This window comes from Dermacentor albipictus, chromosome 1, assembly GCF_038994185.2.
Source record: "Dermacentor albipictus isolate Rhodes 1998 colony chromosome 1, USDA_Dalb.pri_finalv2, whole genome shotgun sequence".
In the NCBI taxonomy this organism is placed as follows: domain Eukaryota; kingdom Metazoa; phylum Arthropoda; class Arachnida; order Ixodida; family Ixodidae; genus Dermacentor; species Dermacentor albipictus.
In genome coordinates, this window is record NC_091821.1 from 343,163,093 (window position 1) to 343,184,546 (window position 21,454).

The 21,454-nt window shown below is 43.7% G+C and overlaps 1 protein-coding gene across 2 annotated transcripts in view; it reads left to right on the plus strand.

The window, feature by feature from the left end:
* Positions 1–751: 751 nt before the first annotated feature.
* Positions 752–21,454, plus strand: part of LOC135908924 (oxytocin receptor-like) — a 79,384-nt gene continuing 58,681 nt past the window's right edge. The window contains exon 1 of one of the 2 annotated variants that reach the window (XM_065440867.2): positions 752–883. The gene's annotated coding sequence lies outside the window, so the exon portion shown is untranslated. Of the gene's footprint in view, positions 884–18,206; positions 18,382–21,454 lie in introns of those variants that run through there. The other variant, XM_065440810.2, reaches the window with a different exon arrangement.

Genomic DNA, 21,454 nt, shown 5'->3' on the forward strand with positions numbered 1-21,454 from the left:
CCTCTTGCGTGGGCCGATCTCCTGTTATTGTCTGGCACTCTAGTATCGGTGTTTTCTTTTCATAACATTTGTTTTTTTGGGCTGTTATTGTAAAGATTTTAAGGAATAACATAGGAAATAATGAAAGACAGCGTATGAGCAACTTTGATGATTGGTTGAGTATGCGTGGTTCGGAATGACTTTTGCCGAAACGATGGTCGTCGTAGGACGCGGGACGCCGGCGCCAGATTTTCTGCGACGCGGGGCCCTTAACGCGTCAAACGAGTCATGCTTCGCGGAGGGCTTTTCTTTCAGAAATACGCCTTACGCCTTACGACAGTCGTCTTTAACCGTAAGGCTAAAGAGGACTGTCGTGGCAGTTTCGCACACACACACACACACACACACACACACACACACACACACACACACACACACACACACACACGCGCACACACACACGCGCGCACACACACACACACACACACACGCGCACACACACACACACACGCACACGCGCACACGCACAAGCACACACACACACGCACACACACACACACACACGCACACACGCACACACGCACACACACACACACACACACACACACGTATGCGTTGGTCACAAGCCGTAAGCACTCGGACTATTTTGTGGTAGAATGGTGTCTGTCTTTTTCGATGCGTACCACAGTTCAGGATCAGTATTAGAGGATCAAAAATTTGTAAGTTAAATGAATCCCACAGGGAACACTCGAGAACCTTGTTGCCGTGCTCGCTAAGGTTGGGGATGCGTTGGGAGATCAAGTGTCAGGGCATGATGTTGAGATCTGCCACCGAATTCCTGGACGCAGCAATACCGCAAGTATAAATAGTCAACGTACCACAACTGGCATGGATCCACTCCAAGGTGAGAACCCAAGCTCTGATGCGAGTCCGATCATAGCGGTAGTTTTCAGAAATCGTGCGAAGCGAGACTCAGTGCTTGGAAAAGCACAAGGGTTGTCACAAATGAACTAGGCCTTTCCGCAAAAGAAACCAGTCTTCGTAACTGAACATTTATGCACGCAAGTAAAGAAATTACTTGTGATGACAACATTAAGCAAAAGAGAAATGAACTGGCGATTCGCGCGGTCAAAAGCTGGCAAAGTGCACGCACGGCAAACCGAGCAGTGCCGCCCCCTCCAGATAAGCTGTGAAGCCGACCTGGCAAAGATGTGTGGCGCACGTTAGGTATAAACGAGTTTTTTTTTTTTAAGCTATCACTCATGATAGCTCTTTCACTATGGCTGCTCCGGAACATATAACGTACCCTGCCAATAGTGGTTATCTAGCCGTTTTATATTGCAATGCACACTTTGTGCTCAACAAGCACGATGAATTGCGCATGTTTCTTAGTGAATTGCTTGTTAGATTTCATGTGATCATGTCTACGAAAACTAGGTATTCCTGTGAGTCTGATGTACTTCACTTACAAGGATATCAAATTTATTACATTAACAGATGCTCTCGTCGTGGTGATGGTGTATTACAATTAATATCACAAGAATTTTCATGCGCCCCGTTACCACAATTCACCAAAATCACACATGACTACGAGGGTCTCACGTTAGAGTATGCAAAATACTTGCTTGTGGTTGTGCACCGCCAACCTGATGGGTGCGTTAGGGAATTTTTTTTTGTTCTTTTCAGATGCTTAACGAATTTTGTTGACGCACTTAACTTCAGCATAATCCTAGGCGGAGACTGTAACATTAACATGCTTCGAAACACAGCTGCCACCCGCGATTTCCAAATAATGCTCCACTCTTGTTATTGCGCAAACGTCGTAAAGGAACATACACAAATGGCCTGCAATTCGTCAAGCCTTTTAGACTTATTCATAACAAGCAATATCGATGACTGTGTAAGGTCTGGCACGATTATATCGGGAGTCAGTGACCACCTACCTGTTTATATGATTTACAAACACAATTCCACTTTCAAAAATAGAGCACAAGGTTCTGAATCACACACTATACAAGATATAGACACCAGCAGTTTGTGTGCTTTTCGATGCGGAATGAAAAACATTAATTAGAACCCAGTATATGAATGCACGAACAATCAGAAAGCGTATAATGATTTCATGGCTTTGTTTAAGTTGGCCTATCACAACTGTTTTAAGCTAAGCCAAGCTAAGAGGTCAACAAAACTACGAAAACCTTGGATCACAAATGAGTGTTATAGATTGGTTAAGAAAAAGGATATTTTATTTGCCAAATTTATGAAAACAAAGAACCCGTACGTTTTCTCTGATTTAAAAAAAATTCAGAAACCACGTGACCAAATTTTCTCGCAGGACCCAAAATACCTACTCTGAAAACTTCTTTAATGAAAAACTTGATAATAGTGACGATAGCCTGGCGCGAAATCAATAAACTCTTGAACGATGGCGTTCCTCGGAAAGATGAGCTTGAATTCAATATGGATAACACAATAATAGAGGGCAAAGAATTAGCACATAGGTTTAATACATATTTTATAACACTAATCCCACCTAAATCTAATATACTGCATGATGCATGAAAACCATTCTTAGACACTTCAAACTCGCAAACGGTATTCCCAGAACCAACAACTCCCGAATAAATATACTCAACTATCTCATCCCTAAAGAGTAGCAGAGCTCATGATATTGATGAAATAGAAATGAGGCCCATTAAATATATGATTGACATCTTGTTATCAGTACTTTCATTTCTCTTTAACATTTGTTTATCCACGGCTACTTTCCCTGAAAGTATGCAATGCGCCAGAGTAACTGTAATATTTAAATCCGGTGACAGGAACAGCTTTTAAATTACAGGCCGATATTTATATTACCTGTCATCTTCAAAAGTTGAGAAAAAAATATAAGCAAGCGAGTTTCATGTGTTTGTGCAAAACACTGTTTACTATCTCCACAGAAGTTTGGTTTTCCCCCGGTATGCCAACCGAACTAGCGTTATTAACTGAGAAGGAACTTATTCTTAACGGTTTCGAAAATAAACTTCCGACCCTACGCATATATATTGATTTTTCGAATGCATTCGATAGAATAAATAATCAAGTATTAGCCATTAAACTTGAACATTATGGATTCCGTGGTGTTTCGCTGCACCTTTTAAACTCGTACTTAAAACATAGAAAGCAGCGCGTTGTAATAAATAGAAATAGAAATAACGACTGGAGTTCCGCAGGAAAGCATACTGGGGCCACTACTATTCAATATTTACATAAATGACATACCCAGGCTTAATAAACGTGCCGATTCCGTCATGTATGCAGATGACACTGCCCTCTTTTTTCAGTCTACTAACGTCCACGAACTAACTTGCTTAGCGAATATTACAGTACAAACATTATTAGAATGGACTAACATAAACTGCCTAGAAATTAATGCCTCCCAAACTAAAGCTATTTTGTTTACGCATGCGAAATACCTAGCAAATCGTAACCTCAGTCTATACTTAGGATCAGAAAATGTAGAACTTGCATAGGAGGTCAAGACATTGGGTGTTATTTTTAATCAGCACATGAACTGGAACACTTAAGTCGATCATGTGGCAAAATGCTTGGCAGAGGCCTGTGGTATGCTATGTGAATTTCGGCAAGTACTCCCACCCAAAGTAAAATTATTACTTTATAATTCTACGTTTGCCCCTCATATATATTATTGTAACCTTGTATGGGGATACACATCAAAAAACAACTTTAAGAAATTTCTTATATTAAAAAAGAAGGCCATTCGGCTGATTGCAAATGCTTCTTGTGACGCGCGCACGGCCGAGCTGTTTGCCCCGCTGAACGTGTTTCCTCTACAACCGATTTTCTAGTTTAATCTTATTATTAAACATAAGCACAGTTTGAAATTCAACAACAAACTTTTCCTAATGTTATGTAATCTCAGAAAACATCAGACATACCAATAGAATATTCGGAACAGAGACCAATGGGTAATACCTTTCTCACGCACACCACGGATTAAATATACTAGAACACTGCATGCTCATTTACTCAAGGCACCGACATGGCCAAGGAATTGATTTGTGCCACATTACTAGGAAAGAGTTTAAGAGATTTCTTATTCTGAACATAAATTGATAACACCCTGTTTTACAACTCAAATGCGCACTTAATAAATTGTTATCTTTTATTGAACTATTATTCCCATATGTTTGACTCTAGTACACCTAATATATGTTTATTAAATAATTCCTTAAACGTACGAATGTATTTAAGTTTAACGTTATAACGCGTTCCACTATGTACACCTTTACTGTGTATGTGAAATAATTCTATCATGAATGTGTTGTTTTGATGTAATGTCCCTTGTAGGAATGTATACCACTACATTTTTGTATGCGTTGCTCACCTGTATTCATTATGTTCATTGCATAAATTGTATGATTTGCTTGTTATCCTCTACGACAAGACACGGGCAGGAACCTCGTCACGCTACTTTGCTGTAGCTTCTTGTTCCTGCCCAAACATTTGCGCCCTATTTTGTAAGAAGAACAAATGTGAAATAAAGTTGATTGATTGATGATTGATTTTATTTCAAGCTATGCGATCCTCTATTTTCAGCTGCACACGTTGTAAACTTGCACGGCGTTCCGTTGGAGACATGCTGGTGGTGGTTTCAGTTGGAGCGAGCGCCGCCTCTTTGGTCATGGCGCGGCATTTTTCTTTTACTTTGCTCCTTCTTCTGAGGCGTACTTCCGTAGGCGAACACGTTTCACAGCTGCTGTTGTGGTGGGCGTTTTAGAGTCCATCGCAATAGCGACAAGGAGCAAGTGACAAAGGCCAAGTGACGCCCGGTAGGCAATGCGCCCGGTTAAAACCCTCGTGACGTGGCGCCACCTCCTCCCCATTGGCTGCGCCGTCACGTGCCCAATGACGCGCGCACTGGGCCACATCTTTAGTCAGCCAGAACCGTGAAGCTGCCGTTTCGTCGGGGAATCGTTCTCCTGTAGCAACCCGAAGGCCCGGGTTTGGTTCCAACCCAGACCGAAACATACTAAATTTTCATTTCAAAACCATTAGTATACGCTTGCTTTGTTTAAAGGAGCCCCCCTGAGAAATTTCACGTCGTTCCGAGCATTTTGGCATGTCTTTTTACCCTTGGCGCCGTCAGCCATTTTTTGCACCATCGCTCGGTCACGCCGAGGACGACGCCGGATTTTCGCGTAGTGGGGCATATAATGCTTTCCCATTGGAAAGCGGCCGAGCTGCAGTTAGAAAAACCTTGATAGAAACTGTCAAGGGAGGCGCAGTTATTTCGGTCGATGAAAGTAACTGATGATTCATTGTCACATACCTTTCTTTTATTTGGGGAGGAATGTTAAGAACGAAGAATATGACTTTACCAGCCTTGTCAATGTCCGACAGACTAAGACACTGTGGCATGCACATGTATAAAATCTCGCACGTTTTTTCCACATTTGGCAGCGTTAATGTAATGAAAGTTTCCGACAACAAGAAAGAGTAGTTTACGATGATCCTGTCTGGTGCGTCAGTGTTTATCAGGGGCACATCCCATTTAATTTCTTTTGACGACGGCGTCAGTATTTAAATTGCCCCAAGGTAGCAGTTTTAGGCTTCGACATAATGATTTCCCATTTGAAAGCGGCCGAGCTGGAGTTAGAAAAACCTTGATAGAAACTGTCAAGGGAGGCGCAGTTATTCCGGTCGATGAAAATAACTGATGATTCATTGTCACATACCTTCATTTTATTGTGGGAGGAATGTTAAGAACGAAGAATAAGACTTTACCAGCCTTTTCAATGTCCGACGGACTAAGACACTGTGGCACGTACATGATTAAAATCTCGCACGTTCTTTCCACATTTGGCAGCGTTCATCTAATGAAAGTTTCCGACAGACAACAAGAAAGAATAGTTTACGATGACCCTGTCTGGTGCGCCAGTGTTTATCAGCGGCACATCCCGTTTAAGTTATTTTGACAACGGCGTCAGCATTTGCCCCGAGGTAGCAGTTTTAGACGTCGCCAGGCATGCAGCAGCCAAATTAAGACATGCTTTTCGTCATGTTTGCTTCGGGGCGTGTCACTGGGAGCCCTTCTGGTGAACGTATAGGTTAGCCATATCCTGAATAATGCACGACCTCAGACATGTAAGCAATATAGACGTCATGTCCAGTCAAAGTTAGTAGAACGCCTGAGGATTTATTCGGGAACACATATTGCCTTCTTGACACTGTGCGCACACCAACACAGCATCACACACGTAACTCCTATTACAGGATCCAATTTAAATTCTTCAGGAAAAATCACTTTCTTTTATGCGGGAAGGGAAAAAAAAAGAACAGTGTTACTCTTCGTTGGTACAGCAGGCCGATGGAAACATGAAGAAAATATGGACTATTGTAAATGATGTAATCGGCAATCGCTCAAATCAGCCTGTATTGCTCGAACTAGTCGATCAAGCTATGGTATGCCGGGGTTTTGATGACTATTGTTTTAACATAGGGCCGTCACTAGCCTGGCATTCCTTCCGCTTATGAACCCTCCGTACCAATACAACCTGTTAGGGATAGCTTTGCGATGGAAGATATAGAGTTGGTGGAAAAACCTTTCTGTAATTTAGGTGGTGGGACTAGATGGACTTTCCTTCAGGTTAATGAAAGATAATTTAGATATATTAGGTATTCGCCTGTTGCATATGTTTGATCACTCCTTGGAAGCAGGAAAATATTCTGACACCCTCAAAATAGCAAAGGTAGTACCAATTTATAAGCAAGGAGATCTTTCGGCCCTCCGCTACTATAGACCAATATCTGTTCTGAGTATATTTAATACTTTGACAGAGAAAATAATTTGTACACGCATGCAGAAATTTTTAGGTAAATATAACATTATTTATTCCTCAGCAGCATGGGTTTCGTCTTCATAGATCCACATCATCTGCAGTCCTTGCACTGATAAACAATTAATTAATACAGCATAGCGTGATAATAAGATTGCTGTTGTATTTTTAGACTTGAAAAACGCATTTGTTAAGGTTAAGACGTATAATATTGTTGCATAAATTCTATACTTACGATTTTAGGGGGAGAATATCGGATGTGCTAAATAGTTATCTCTCGTAGCGGAAGCAGTATGTTGTAATTAATAACTTCATGTCAGCCTCACCTAGTGTTTCGATGGGCGTTCCGCAAGGCTCAGTCCTTGGGCCCGTCTTCTTCTTCTTATATGCCAGGGATCTTCCGTCGGTGTTAACGTTCTTCGAAGTTTTATTATACGCGGATGATAGGGGCTTTATTTATTGTTGGGGACGCCATTGAATGGCAAAATAAATCAAGAACTCGGTCATGCCACGAAATGGTTCACGCAGAATCAGCTCACACTTAACATCGACAAAACCAGCTTTGTAGTCTTCCATTCCAGGAGGAAGGAAACGAATTGTGACTCCCTGTCTTCATGTTTGAATAATGTCCGGTTTAACAGTGCATGCCGCTACAAATATCAAGGTGTTTGGTTTGAATCGAATATGTATTGGAAATATCAAATTGGTAAGGCATGTTCCAAATTGGCGTATGGTTGTCATGTATCTTTAAAAGCCCGTCAATGTTTTGATCCTCGAGTCACTTTTATTACTGTTTAGAGTCTTGGAGCAGTGCGTAGAAAACCTATGTAGAACCTGTCGGTGGTCTTCAAAAACGGGCGCTGCGAATAGTTACTTTTCCTAAACATACTTATCCAAGTGAACCTCTGTTTCAATTGCTTCGTGTTCTGCCGTTCAGTGAGGTGTACGAAGTAAAAGTTGTTCAGGCAGTTAATGGAACATTAGGTTTTAGTAATCCACTACCCATTACAATATTTAATTTCCCGGCACGACACACGAGGGCAGCTGCTAACAACTGTATTAATTTACCACCATTTCACAATCTATATATACAGAGATTCGTGGAGTTCAACGATGCTATAATATGGAACACATTTCCACTCTGTAAAGATTAGCCAAAACTTTGTACAATGCTTAAAAAACTTCTGTAATGAATGCTGACAGGTTCTTTCTGTTTGTATCCCCTGATGTCATGACATAGTCTTTTGCTTATTCAATGTTTTCCGTGTAAAAATTCTTTAACATGTGCTGAAGTTGTCTCGTACAATAAGTACGCCGTTCTGCTTATGTTTATTTTGTTATTGAACCCCAAGAGAGAGAGAGAGAATGAAAAGGAAAGGCAGGGAGGTTAACCAGATATGAGTCTCCGGTTTGCTACCCTGCACTGGGGATGGGGGATAGGGGTTAGAAAGATGGCAGAGGAAAACGCTAAAAAAAAGGAAAAAAAAAGACACGCACACATGGAGGCGCACATACAAATGGCGTTCCAGTTAAAGTCGTTCACGCTGGCCGGTAGATCGTAAAAAGCGCCGTAGCGCTTGCACGGCCTTCTTCTGTGACGATTATATTGAACCCCAAACTCGCCGTCAAGGCTATGGATCTAAACAGTATTGTGTATTGTGTGTATGCAATGAAATAAATAGGTAAATAAATAAATAAACAAATAAATATAATTTACGGAACGTACTTTCAATGATCCCAAAGCGAAAATTTCAAACACTTGACAGCGCGTGTAAAACCCAGGCATGTTCACAGGCAAAATTGCAGGCGCCGTATTCAGCATAAACATCTATCAGGCTAGAATATTACCTTACAAAAAATAATATCTTAAGAGCTTTTTGTGAATACGGCTCCTATGATTTCGAACATTTCAATCCTTAATTAGAAGCTTTTCCGCTGTGGTGGATGCGCGTTTTCAAAATTAGAACCCGAAGGAGCTGAGACAGAGGAGGATGAAACCACACAAAGAAAAGTTTCTTGAAACGACACAGTAGTTGCAGACACACGGTACTCGAGTACAACAATGAAAAAACAGGCCATCTTTGGGAAATTTCACGAAATTATTTAGCACCATGCAAGCCGTGACATTACGTGCTAAATAAATAAGTACACGAGCAGGATCAAAAAACAATGGTCGAGTTCCGTTGATTAGCAGATTTCGCGACTTCCTCTGTAAATCGTGTGTTCAATGAGGCTGGTTTGTTCTTCTTTAGAATAAAAACGGGAACAGCGCAACACAACTAGGGCAAGCGAGTAAAGAGCACAGAACAGAGCGCTGTCACATTCATTCACGCAATTTATGCAAACCCACATTTAACAAAATAAGTTTTACTGATCATTTCTGTTTAACTTTAACTCAGTCGAAAACAGAGGAAAAACAAACTAGTAGTGGCAAGTTTATCTCCACCAAACTTTCTTTCTTTGCCCCTTGGCAGAGCACAACTTTCTAGGGTTTTCCTCTCATTTTTTTTTCAAGCGGTTTATGGCGTTTAGTTACGTCCTGGTATCGTGTTTGCAGAAGAGAATCTAGACTGCTGCTGCCTAACTTTCTCGCCGCCTTCGCTGCGAAGTACTCGAGTTATGTTACGGCGATTTTGGCGCAGGTAGCGACAAATCCGAAGAGATTTGTTCGACAGAAACTTTCTTCACTTCTGAAGAGAGAAAAATAAAGAAAGACCGCCTGCGTAATTGCACGTTGCCCCTTAACTGGCAACGTGCATCTCGGCTGCCCAATTAAATTAGGACGTGCGGCCCGGCGCCATTCATCGAACAGCGGTCGATGCGAATCACCTGAAAGCCGGTGGCACCAGTTAGACCGGAAGGTAGCAAAAGTTTGCTCGCCTTGCTGCAGTTGTGAGCAGATTACCATGCGCATTCAGGAGACATTTCCTTTTTTTTTGTTTGACAGGTAGTAATTGTTGATGATGGTTTGTGAGATTCTTAGGCAATTGTGTTCTTTTTTTCGTTTATTTCCCGTTGGCACTATAGGTGCTCGTGTATTCTACTTTGACTTTTTTTACGGCAGAGGGCGGATAGCCTGTAAAAATGAGGATGTGTGCTACACTTCCGGACACGCGCATGCGCACGTGACCAATGTGTGGACAAAATATATCTGTCCTTGATGCGTGGGCACTCTGCCAGTCGTATCTGTCGCACAGCGCGTGCTGCGACCATAACCGGCATTATGACAAACACTGTTCAACCGCAGTACGGCTATGGCAGCTGGAAAAGGGGTTTGTGTTTGAGTTTTCGCGTAACAGAATTATATTTTCTCGCGTATTCGAATCACATTCCGATGCTATCATGTCTGTAGGTTGTGTGTAAAACGCACTTTACGAAATTTTTTACACATGTTTCCTTGAGAAATTGAATTAGTTCAATAAGGCACTTGCGCGTGGCGTATGGCCTATAAGAATGAGAATACATGCTGCACTTCCACACAATTACGTGCGCGTGTGACGTACCCGCTTGTGGTGGTGGTGCTTAAGTGATGCCATCTACCGTCAGTTTGGGTGGTAGTACTTGTCTAGCTTTCGCAACAGCTTCTCTTTACATACACTTCCACAGGGTGGAATGGAGGCAGATGTTTTTCCTTTCCCCCGCATGACAGCCGCTGCCGCGGATGGATGCATAGATGGATGGATGGATGGATGGATGCATGCTATGAGCGTCCCCTTTGGACCGGGCGGTGGGTTGCGCCACCAAGCTCGTCTTATTACAATTCCTAATGTTCTCCTTTATTAAAAAGGAAAGAAAAACGAAAAAAACATGATTATTTCCCATAACCAAACTTTCTGAACCCCTATTGGGAACGTTCTTTTCGTACGATTAAGTTATTTATCGTTTGCCTACGTCTATCAATCTTCCAGTCACCTCTTACTAATGTCTATGGCGGTCATGTTTACTTTTTACTTTCCCTCTGTACTCGCTGAACCAAATGACTTCAAGGAGGCAAGTGGTGCTTGAATCAGATATCTTCGCATTCTAATAAAACATGCTCCGTCGTTTCCCTAGCTTTACCGCAGCAAACACATGCTTCTTCTTCCTTCTTATACCTTGCTTTACAAATGCGCGTTCTAAGGCCTCCTGACCTCCCTTCGAAACGTAATGAGCTTCCCTTTGAGTTACTGTATCTTTCCTGATCTCGTTTTATCCTCTTAAGTAGTTACTCATGACAGGTTTCTTTTACATTGCCGCCACCCATGAGATTACCTGGCCTCTCTGATTTTCTGCTTGACGTTCTTTGTTGCCATGTTGCTCACCATACAGGTCGCATACTTGCTGGTAATCTTCCTAGTTATTTTCCTCCACTGAGAATTAGTGATTTTCTTGTACAAATATCTGGCGCATTTACTTTCTTCCATATCCCTCAGTCGTTCTTCATAATCAACTTTACTGTGAGATTCCCTCACTTCAAAACTTGTCCGGCCATTTGGTTGTCATCCTGCACAACTTCATTTGTAGTGTCCCCGTAAGAGCCCGATGTGAGGCGTCCCACTGACCTTTGGTTGCCATTGAGTTCTGATTGTATCCCTTATTTCAAGCAAACAACCGCATTTTCAAATGTAAGTCGGAACAGCTTTCCACATGCCCCGGAGTACCTCGTATACCTTCTGTATCCCCATAGCGTTCTGCGTTTCATTATGGCCGCATTTACTCTTCCCCTTTGCGGTTCTTGTTTTTTTTACTGTATTTCCATATATTTATAGCATTTGTTTCTTCATATACCGCGGCATCTTTATTCTTTTACACGATGTAATTCCTGCCCCCGTATTGACACTGTGTGTTCAATGTTTTCATTGAATAACATAACTCCTGATAACAACTGGATGGATGGATGGATGGATGGATGGATGGATGGATGGATGGATGGATGGATGGATGGATGGATGGATGGATGGATGGATGGATGGATGGATGGATGGATGGATGGATGGATGGATGGATGGATGGATGGATGGATGGATGGATGGATGGATGGATGGATGGATGGATGGATGGATATTCCAGCGTACCCACTGGAATGGGGCGGTGAGTTGCGCTACCAAGCTCTTGCTATTATATTGCCTAATGTCCTGCCTAGGTTAAAAAAGAAAAAAAAAAGAGAAAAAGAAAGAAAGCGCCCGATGAATTCCCATAACCATATTTTCTGACCCCCAATTGTGAACTGTGTTTTTGTACGTTTGCGTTTTTTTTGTCGTTTCCGTAGTTTTGTTCCACGAATCTTCCAATCGCCTCTTGCTAATCTCTGTAGCGGACATGTTTACTTTCCTCCTGCTCTCGCTGAGCCGAAGGGCTTCAAGGAGTCCCGTAGTGCCTAAATCGACCACTGGGCGGATATATTCAGGTTCTAATAAAACATGCACCATCGTTTCCCTAGCTTCACCGCAGCAAGCACATGCTTCTTCTTCTTTTTTATATCTCGCTTTATAGGTCCGTGTCCTAAGGCATCCCGATCTCGCGTCAGAAAGTAATGAAGCTTCCCTTTGAATTATCATACATTGTTTCTTTCCTGATTTCGTGTTTTGCTATTAAGTAGTTACTCATGGCAGGTTTCTTTTCCGTTGCAGCCCCCAATGAGATTGTTTCAGCCTCTCTGACTTTCCGCTTGACCTTCTTTTTTGCTGTGTTGCTCCCACTACAGGTCGCATACTGGCTGGTAAGCTTCCTAGTTCTTTTTCTCCACTGTGAATCAATATTTTTCCTGTAAAATACCTAAACACGCTCCCAGCCCATTTACTTTCTTCCATATTCCTCAGTATTCCTTCATAATCAACCTTACTGTGAGCTTCCCTCACTTCAAAACTTGTCCAGCCAATATCACCCTGCACAGCTTCATTTGTACTCGTCCCGAGAGCGCCCAATGCGAGGCGTACCACTGACCATTGGTTGACACCAAGTCCTGATTGTACCCATGATTTCAAACAAACAACCGCATTTCCAAAAGTAAGTCCTGGAACCATTACACCTTTCCACATACCCTCGAGCACCTCCTACCTATTGTATCCCCATAGCGCTCTGTGCTTCATTACGGCTGCTATTTTGCTTCCCCTTTACTGTTATTTTTTCCTTTGTTTCCATACATCTATTGCCTTCGTTTATCCATGTACCAAGATATTTATACTTCCTTCTTGCGCCCTCTCCGTCCTCACCATGAACATCATAAACAGCAGTGGGGATAAACGGCACCCGTGCCTCAGTCCCTTGTTCGTATCAACTTTCTCCTCACGTCTGATCCCTTTCCATTCAACGCAAACGATATTTTCTTGGTAAATCTCTCTCAAAGGCTGTAGACAATCGTCGCCTAAGCCCTCCCCTTCCGAAAATCCCATAAAATATTGCGGTCTACTTTGTCATACGCTCCTTTAGTGTCTAAAAAGGCCACATATAATGGTCTGCTTTATGCTCTAGATATTTAAATACACTGACTAAGAACAAATGAGTTATCATCCAAACGCCTACCTATTCTGAAGCCATTCTGAAGTTCTTCCAAAATGCCATTATTTTCTGGCCATGCTTGCAGCTTTAATTTGATTGCCTCCATCGCTAACCTGCATCTTACCGATGTAATGGTCAACGGTCTATACGGGTGAATTCTATCTTCTTCCCCCTTACCTTTACAAATTAAATTCATTCTATTTTGTCTTTTAAAGTTCTTTCTACTGATTTCACCAGAGCTTCCTTACTTTCTGGTCCTAGTTCATTGTACAGCCTAACGGGAGCCTCGTCTAGCCCTGTGGCTGTGCGCTTAGGAATTTTCTCTTCAGCTTTCTTCCAGTTGAAATTTGTTAGCACCAGCTCTTTTTCCATCTGGTTCGCTGTCATGCTCTTTTTTCTTCAAATACAACCTCGTCCTTGCCTTGGAAAGATTCAGATGTTATTTTTCGGATGCAATTTAATGCTGCTTCCCCTTCCAGTTTGTTTCCATCATTCCCTTTACCCCTTTCCCCAGCACAGGGTAGCCAGCCGGTATTTACACTGGCTAACCTCCCTGTCTTTCCTTCCCTTTTGTCTCTTTCTCTCTCTGTCTAGGATATGTTGTCGTATTGTTGTTGACTTCCTACCTATTAATTTTATGTGGTTAAAATATTCTAAGTGCGGCCTTGTTTTTCTCACGTATTTCTGACTACCAACGTTCACTGTAATCGTTTATCTTTTCTTGCACCAGTGTTTGAACCATAGGCTTTTTCTCCTGGTATATCTCCCATTTACTGGCCACTTCATCCTGCGGCAACTGCGCCTTCTTTGCCTGCCTGTGCTCTCGGGATGCTTTCTGTCGTTCGGTGATCGCTTCTCGTATGTCCCTGTTCCACCAGCTTTTCGGTTTCTTTTTTACTTTCCAACGAACATGTTGTTTTTCTTTCCGTATCTCTGTCGTTATTACATTTAGAAGCTCACTATATTCCCACTCTTTTCTTGGCCATTTGCCAAGTAAGTTTTTCCTCGACTCCAGTGGCTACATTTGTTATCTGTTCAGCGCTCAAATTTGGACTGGCATTTTACACTCCTTGCTCTCTTTCCCAACTACATATCCGTGCACAGAGGCGAGTGCCATCAGGTGGTGGTGCAAGGAACCCAGAGGCGATGTCACACGCGTCCTCCACTGTGATTGGTTGGCATATTCGGCTAGTGAACAGCCACGCAGCAGCGCCTACGGTCACGAAAACCGGAGAGCTTCGCAAAGAAAAAAAATCCAGTGCTGGGAACAAAGGAAGAGTCCGGAGAGGCCCTGGGAATAGTACTGCACGCACAAACAGAGACTTAATGACAATGACATTTTGCCGCCTGTAACGATGCCTGAATATCAAATCCCGATCGAGGTCAAGTGTTCTGAAAGAGCTGAAATGCACAACGGGCATATGTGCGTACTGATACTTAAATTCACGTTTAATAGAGCACGGTTGTCGAAATTAGTAGAAAGGCCCCAGATATAGGCGTTTTTATAGTCCGTAGCTCATTAAAACTTCTTTCTGGGCGAGTTGGTGCATACTTGATTTGAAAATTATGACAGCACTAACACATGCATCCACAAAGGAACAAGGACGAGACACAAGCACAGCGCTTGTGTCTCGTCCTTGTTCCTTTGTGGATGCATGTGTTAACGCTGTTATAATCTTCAAATCAAGGCCGCAGCTCGTGTAGGGATTGTCTGTAGCTACCTAAAAGTACCACGAAGTTACAAATTTATTTTTCCAGTAGATGGCATTTCTTGTAACAACTAAATAAAAAATAAGATAGCAAAGAGATACAGAGTGAGAGAGAGAAATGGACTGAGCGAACAGCAAGAATAGAGGCGTGCTTCTATCTACAGTATAAAACAATTCAATGTACTAAATGTTCCAACTGTACACTGTAAATGTTAGGACAAACGTATGAAGTCCAACTTTGCGAATGAAACAAGGCTCATACTCATCATCCTCATCATAATCATCCTCAGCTTATTTTTCTTCATTGCATGACGAACAACTCTCGCAGATATCTCCAATCAACCATGTTCAAAACTCAAACTACGTGACCTGAAAAAGGTAAAACGGTCATAAAGTGATCCGCAGGGTTAGTTTCTCCCGTGCCAAGTTATGCTGTTTATGGAGCATTCTTGTACATGTAACCAAGGGCCTTTAGGTTGAGGACTATCCAAGGACTAGATGGAAATATTTGAAAACCCACAAACCACAGAGAATGGTATAACTATAGAACGTTACTGCAGCGCTATATTAAAATCTGCGGCACCTGATAACGTCGCTTATTGGTAATTAGCTCCACCAGTAAGCCTGGCACAGACGTTTTTTATTAAAGTTTCAGTTTTACTTCACTCACAAAAACAAAGGTTGCAAGATGCGCGTATACAGACTAGAGTCCCAGAGTAGCGATATTGAAAACGGGACCCTTGCAAAGGCTTACGTTTATCAAGCGATTCTACAAGAAAGGTGATTCCACGATCCCCTATGGCCTGCTTTACTAGAGCAGCAGAAGAAATTAGGTGTGTTCTTCTTTGTTTGTTTGTTTTTTCATTGGAACATTTCTTGAGGGTACAATCCATATGCGTGTAAGGTTACGTTGTCCTCAAGTCCTCGGGCTCACGTCCTGGTGTACTTGCAACAGTTTCCAGTGCGCACTTTCCTGCTTGCGTTTCCGCATCAGGCGTGGCTCATTCATGAATTGGCGATAACGGCCCTCGTACGTAAATGTGATTGACTGGCAACGGGAAGTTAAGTACGCCAAGAAAAAATTTGAGGCCCAAAGGGCTGAATTCTGGCGCACCGTTTAAAAGTTACTTCTTTTTTTTTGGTTTTGTCCATGTTTAAGATTTCATCGTTCATGACTCCAGTTTCTGTTGTCGCCTTGTGTCCCGTTTTAGACACTTCTAACAGGATCTGAGAGAGCTCCTCCAGGAAGAACGTTGGTTTGCAGTGTAATCATTGCAAAGTAGACAGCCAAAATTCAAGTCGGGCTATTTCGGGCAACCTCTCTCTATCTTTTCTTTTATTATTATTCCTCTCTCACATTACCATGTGCCCTAAAGACGAAGGGGCACCTGCTACGACGCGATTGTGCTTCCGTTTATTCTGCACTACCACTGGTACTGTTAGACTCGGCTCTCAAGTGCGCCCGTTTTTTTCCCAACGTGAGCATCCTTCAGAGAACGCGCTGGAACTAAGCTTGCATTGATTCTGATGGTCTCGTGCTAGCAGACGTTTTGCGTTCACGGCGTCATTTTCTCGCCCAGCTACGAAGAAAGATAAGGCCTTTAACTGTTTCGCCATCTCAATGTCATCATGCCATCGCCGTGATAACGCCTTTGTCTTTCCATCAAAGTGATTCCACCTTCGTCATTATATCGTCGTCACTGCACAGGGGTCACACAGTTGTCGTCATGCGGGCACGCTCGTGGCTTACCTTTGTACGCGAATGCCATAACAAAGTGGGCCAATAGCGGAGTATGTCGCATATAGCCGAAACAACAAAAGTCTGAGAATGACCACTACAGACGTTAAAGAAATTGAGTCACGTTATCATACGCCAAAGAGGGTGAACGCGAAAGCCTCGGCGCTCAAGATACATTCTTTAAATTTCTTGACATTCTCATTCGAATGCGTTGTTACGTCTTATTGCTTGTTTTTTCACACCAAGGTTCGTGGGTTCGAGAGCCTTATTTGACGCTACCTTATTTAACTGTGCATTAATTAACTTCTCCCTAAATAACACCACAGCTCGTGGTTTCGACTCCCACCAAAGGTGGTGAGTTGTAGCTCCCTAATTAACTCTATATTAATTAACAGTGCCTTAATTAACTTCACCTTAACACAAAACCTCGTGGGTTCGACTTGCACATACGCTCGAGGCTTCGACTCACACCGAAGGTCGTGGGTTTCAGTGCCTGAATTATTTCTATATTAATTAACTTTGCCTTTCTTTGGCACGAAGACCAGCATCGGTGCCAGCTATGGAAGAAGACGATGACGAATGCGCGAACAGTGGCACGAGCGCATGATTGCGCGAGGCGAGCTCACGTTACTTTCTGTACCGCACGCCGCGTTTTTCACACCATCGGGAGTGGGAGCCACTTAAGCTTTCGCCTTAAAAAACATGGCTTCAGAAATACGGTGTGTCACTACATTGCTCCAATACTAATCGCGTCACCGTATGTAGTCGTCGTGAGATAAGTTGTGCCACAATATCTTAATTCAACATTCCGTATAAATATAACGGCGAATTCCCACTATGCATATCCTGACTTCATTCTGTGTTCGCTCTGTACGACTGTAACTAGCAAAAAATCAAGCCTCTGGATTCCCCTCATTCTTCACTCTTACGATCGCAGTACAGCACTGCCGTTATCACCAGTGAGTGCTGAAGTCGTTTGTATAAACCTGTTGTCAATAAGAAACACAGCAACCCTTTGATCGCCATCTGGTGCGCAGAATGATGAGGCCAGCAGTCCAAAACCATCCGTGCTGAAAGTGGCCTGTTGCCAGGGCTAGGCTAGCGCAGCCACGAACGATACTCTCTATACGCTTAATGGAAATCAGACGAAGAACGTGTTGGCGCTCTTTGGCCGTCCGTAGCCCTTGCACCATAAATCTACAGATATCATTACCATTACTGATGTGTTCACGGTTCTCCTCGCGGTTACAGTCGTCGCACGCAGCTTTGTCTACGAGAGGAGGACGCGAGCGCTGAGCCGAGGGGATGAATGACGCGGGGGAGTCCTTCCGTTTGCGAGAGAGAACGACGTCAGCAGCAGCTACCTCCTGCGCACGCGCGGCGCCGTGGAGGCGAAGGGCGAGCACGCGGTGCAAACTCCGCGCTCTCCGCAGGCTGTTGCCTACTCGCGGGGACCGCAGCAGTTGACACACCGCTGTCTGCGGGAGGGAGAAGCGCTCCGGACTCGGAAGCGACTTGGTGGTGCGGAAAAGTTAGTTAACCATACCCGAATCGCTGGAGCGGCAACGGAAAAAAAAACATAGCGCGATGCCGCGCATGATTGCAACAGGCATGGCTGGGACTCTCTTTGTTGCGGGTGAGTTAAAAAGTCTATATAGTCCACCTTATTTCCTGTCGAATGGAACAGTGGATTTCCGGTGCACAAAGTATGTGCTCCGAGGTCTGCGACGAATAGCCTTGACGATCGTTCTTTCAGTGCAGAAAATGTTGTCAGGGCCATGGAGTAACGAAACATTGCAGCGATCTTCTTTGAAAGCTTTACCGTAGGCACTCTTCCATGTATTAGCACTCAGGCGACTTCGTACCTTTTCATTATTAATTCGAATGCACTATATGCCCTATTGAGAGAAAATCCATCGTAGTCGGCGTGACAGAAAGATAGTACTAAAAATGGTCGACGGCGTAAAGAGTGCAAACACGGCAAAAAATTCGGCAGAGACGCTTAAGACTACTTACGCGTGGGAACGCGAAATCATTATAGTTGCTTTGGTGCAATGTTTCTTTCCACGCGTTCCCGGTCCGCCAAGCTCTCACCTGCGTTCTAAATGCTCGGCAAGGCCATATCAAAGCGCGCCAAGCATGTCAACGCGCTCGCTTGCCTGCGAGAAGTTTGTCAGTCGAAGGAACGCTCAGCGCCGTTCAAGTGAACATTAATGCTTTTTTTTATTTTATGCACTCGTGATGGGGCGCCCCTCGTCCCCATTCGTTGCGCACTCACATCTGCAATGACGAACGCAATAGGCACACCTTTAGTCAACGAGAACCACGGAGCCACCGTGTTGGCAAACGTACTGGTCTCGCCCCTCGGAGGCCTGGGTTCGATTCCCACCCAGACCAAAATTTACCATATTTTGTTTCCAAACCAACAATCTACTTTGTTTACAGGAGCCTCCGTGAGAAACGTTACATCAATCCGAGCACTCCGTGAGGTGTTTTTACTCTTCGCGCCGTCGGCCATTTTCGGTGCCATATTTCTGTACCATATTCTCGCGCAATGGGGCATATAATGATTTCACACTAAAACGTATTCACAACTCTTATATACTTATGTGTGCTCGGATTTTCTTTTTTTTTCTTTTTGCATCACTGATTGCCTGGTATGTGCGTAACTGCAGAACCTGCAGAACGTGCCGTTTAGTTACCGCTATTTTTTTAATAGACCATATGACCGCATTAGTAGTGCCGATTGAGACCATCGCCAACCACGTCGTACGCGCACACCTACTTTTGATTACTTTCATCGTTGCTGTAGCGCTCGGCAGCCTCAGTTTTTGAAGTGACCTACCCTGAACCTCTGAGTGCTGAGGGGTTGAGAAGCGTACAGATGGTCTCGGGCACATCATTTTATGAGCACGACCAACGCTGAACAGCTGCGGACACGGGACGCACTTTGAAAGGAACAAAAAAAGCACTTTGTTCAGAACAGCGGATGAGATTGGAATCTTGTTTTTATTAGTTCGGATGCCAGAGCTCGAAGCACTCTGTTACGGTACTGACGCGATCTTAACTGCAAATACGGTTAAATTGGTGTGATCATACGAATTCCAGTAAACGTAGCAAATGCTTGTTTTAATGAAGAACATACGGTCAAAAAAGAATTTACCCTTCAGTATTCTTCTTTTTCGTTTGGAAAAAACGAGACGCCCCCAAATTGCCTGCGATGTACAAAATGTGCAAAATAAACTCTGAGCCGATCATTAGGAGAAACGACTGAGAAAAAATGGCTGTGGCTTAGGTAAGGTTAAGCCCAGGATGCGAAGCATACTAGCCTTTATTTTAGTTGTTGAACCACTGTTTAGCCTGGTGAACTGCTGTTGCTTGGCTATATTTGGTTCGGCTAGACGAAGAAACAACTCATGCATTACTTCTTCGCCTTCAAGAGTGGAACGCGACAGCGTTCCCGTCGACCCGCCAAGGGGTGTAAGACAATGGGCTACAGGGCAGCGACTACGCGCCCCGCATTGGACGCGGTGAGCGTCGAGCAAAGCAGCGTTCGGCGCGGCAACGAGATGTGCGCCTGAGCAAGAGACGCACGCCTTAGAAACAGCGCGTTTCTAAGGCAACACCGCATTCACTAGAGGCGCTTTTGTACCGCTTTGAAGCGTTGTACTCGTGGCTCAGTGGTAGCGTCTCCGTCCCACACTCCGGAGACCCTGGTTCGATTCCCACCCAGCCCATCTTGCAAGAGTTGAGCCAAAGCCACTTCTCCTCTGTCGTGACGTCACGGTGTCACGTGATTTCATGGTCACCGCCGCGCCTGAGGAGCTGGGTTGAGCCCTCGTAATATGCTTCGCATAAAAAAGAAAGCTAGTAGAGGGAGAACGAGGTAGTTAGAAGCTATCCCGACATGTCGCTTCGCGGTACGATTGAGCTGCCCGACTTTTTCTTTGTTGTTGTTGTGTTCCTCCCAAACTGCATCTCTTTCCACATAGAACAAGCCATGTTCCTAACCACTACAAGTTCGGACACATTTAGCTCGCTTTAACGTATACAGTGAGCTCGCCATTGCCTATCTTGTACAGACAGACATGCGGTATGTTAGTGGGACTATTGCATGTGAGCTGTGTCTCGAGTTCCAGTAAAGGCAGTAATCGTTTCACACAATCCCACGGAGCTGTTGAAACGGAGCAATAACGCACATTGGCTGCACTTACTGTAGCAAAGTACCACAATGAAGCAAGCAGGGATGTAATTTTATATGTCAAAAGGCAACTAAACAATGCTCGACTGGCTGGTAACGATCTGGTGGCGGTAATCACATCCCATTAACGATGCCGTGAACGGCCGACATAATTCCAACCACGATTTGTGACTGCAATAGAACCTAATTCTGCGCGTACGAAGAGTTAATAACTGTTCAGGCAAACGAAAACACAGCAAGACTAACTGGAATGCTTTATATCGGGCGCAGCAGAACGTGAGCAATCAAGCTTAGAAAAGCAGTCAAATGCCGAGCTACGCGACAGGTGTCGTTTAATTAGGGCGCGCCAATAAGAAGCGAAGAAGCACGCAATGAAATCGACGCGGTTAGGCGGTTCTCTAAATGTGTGCTCCCTTCCGCCTAGCGTTCGTGCTCGACATAACACGACAGAAATACATTACTGCGGAGTCATGCGTTTGCCATTACACCAACCGTGTAAATCTGCGCC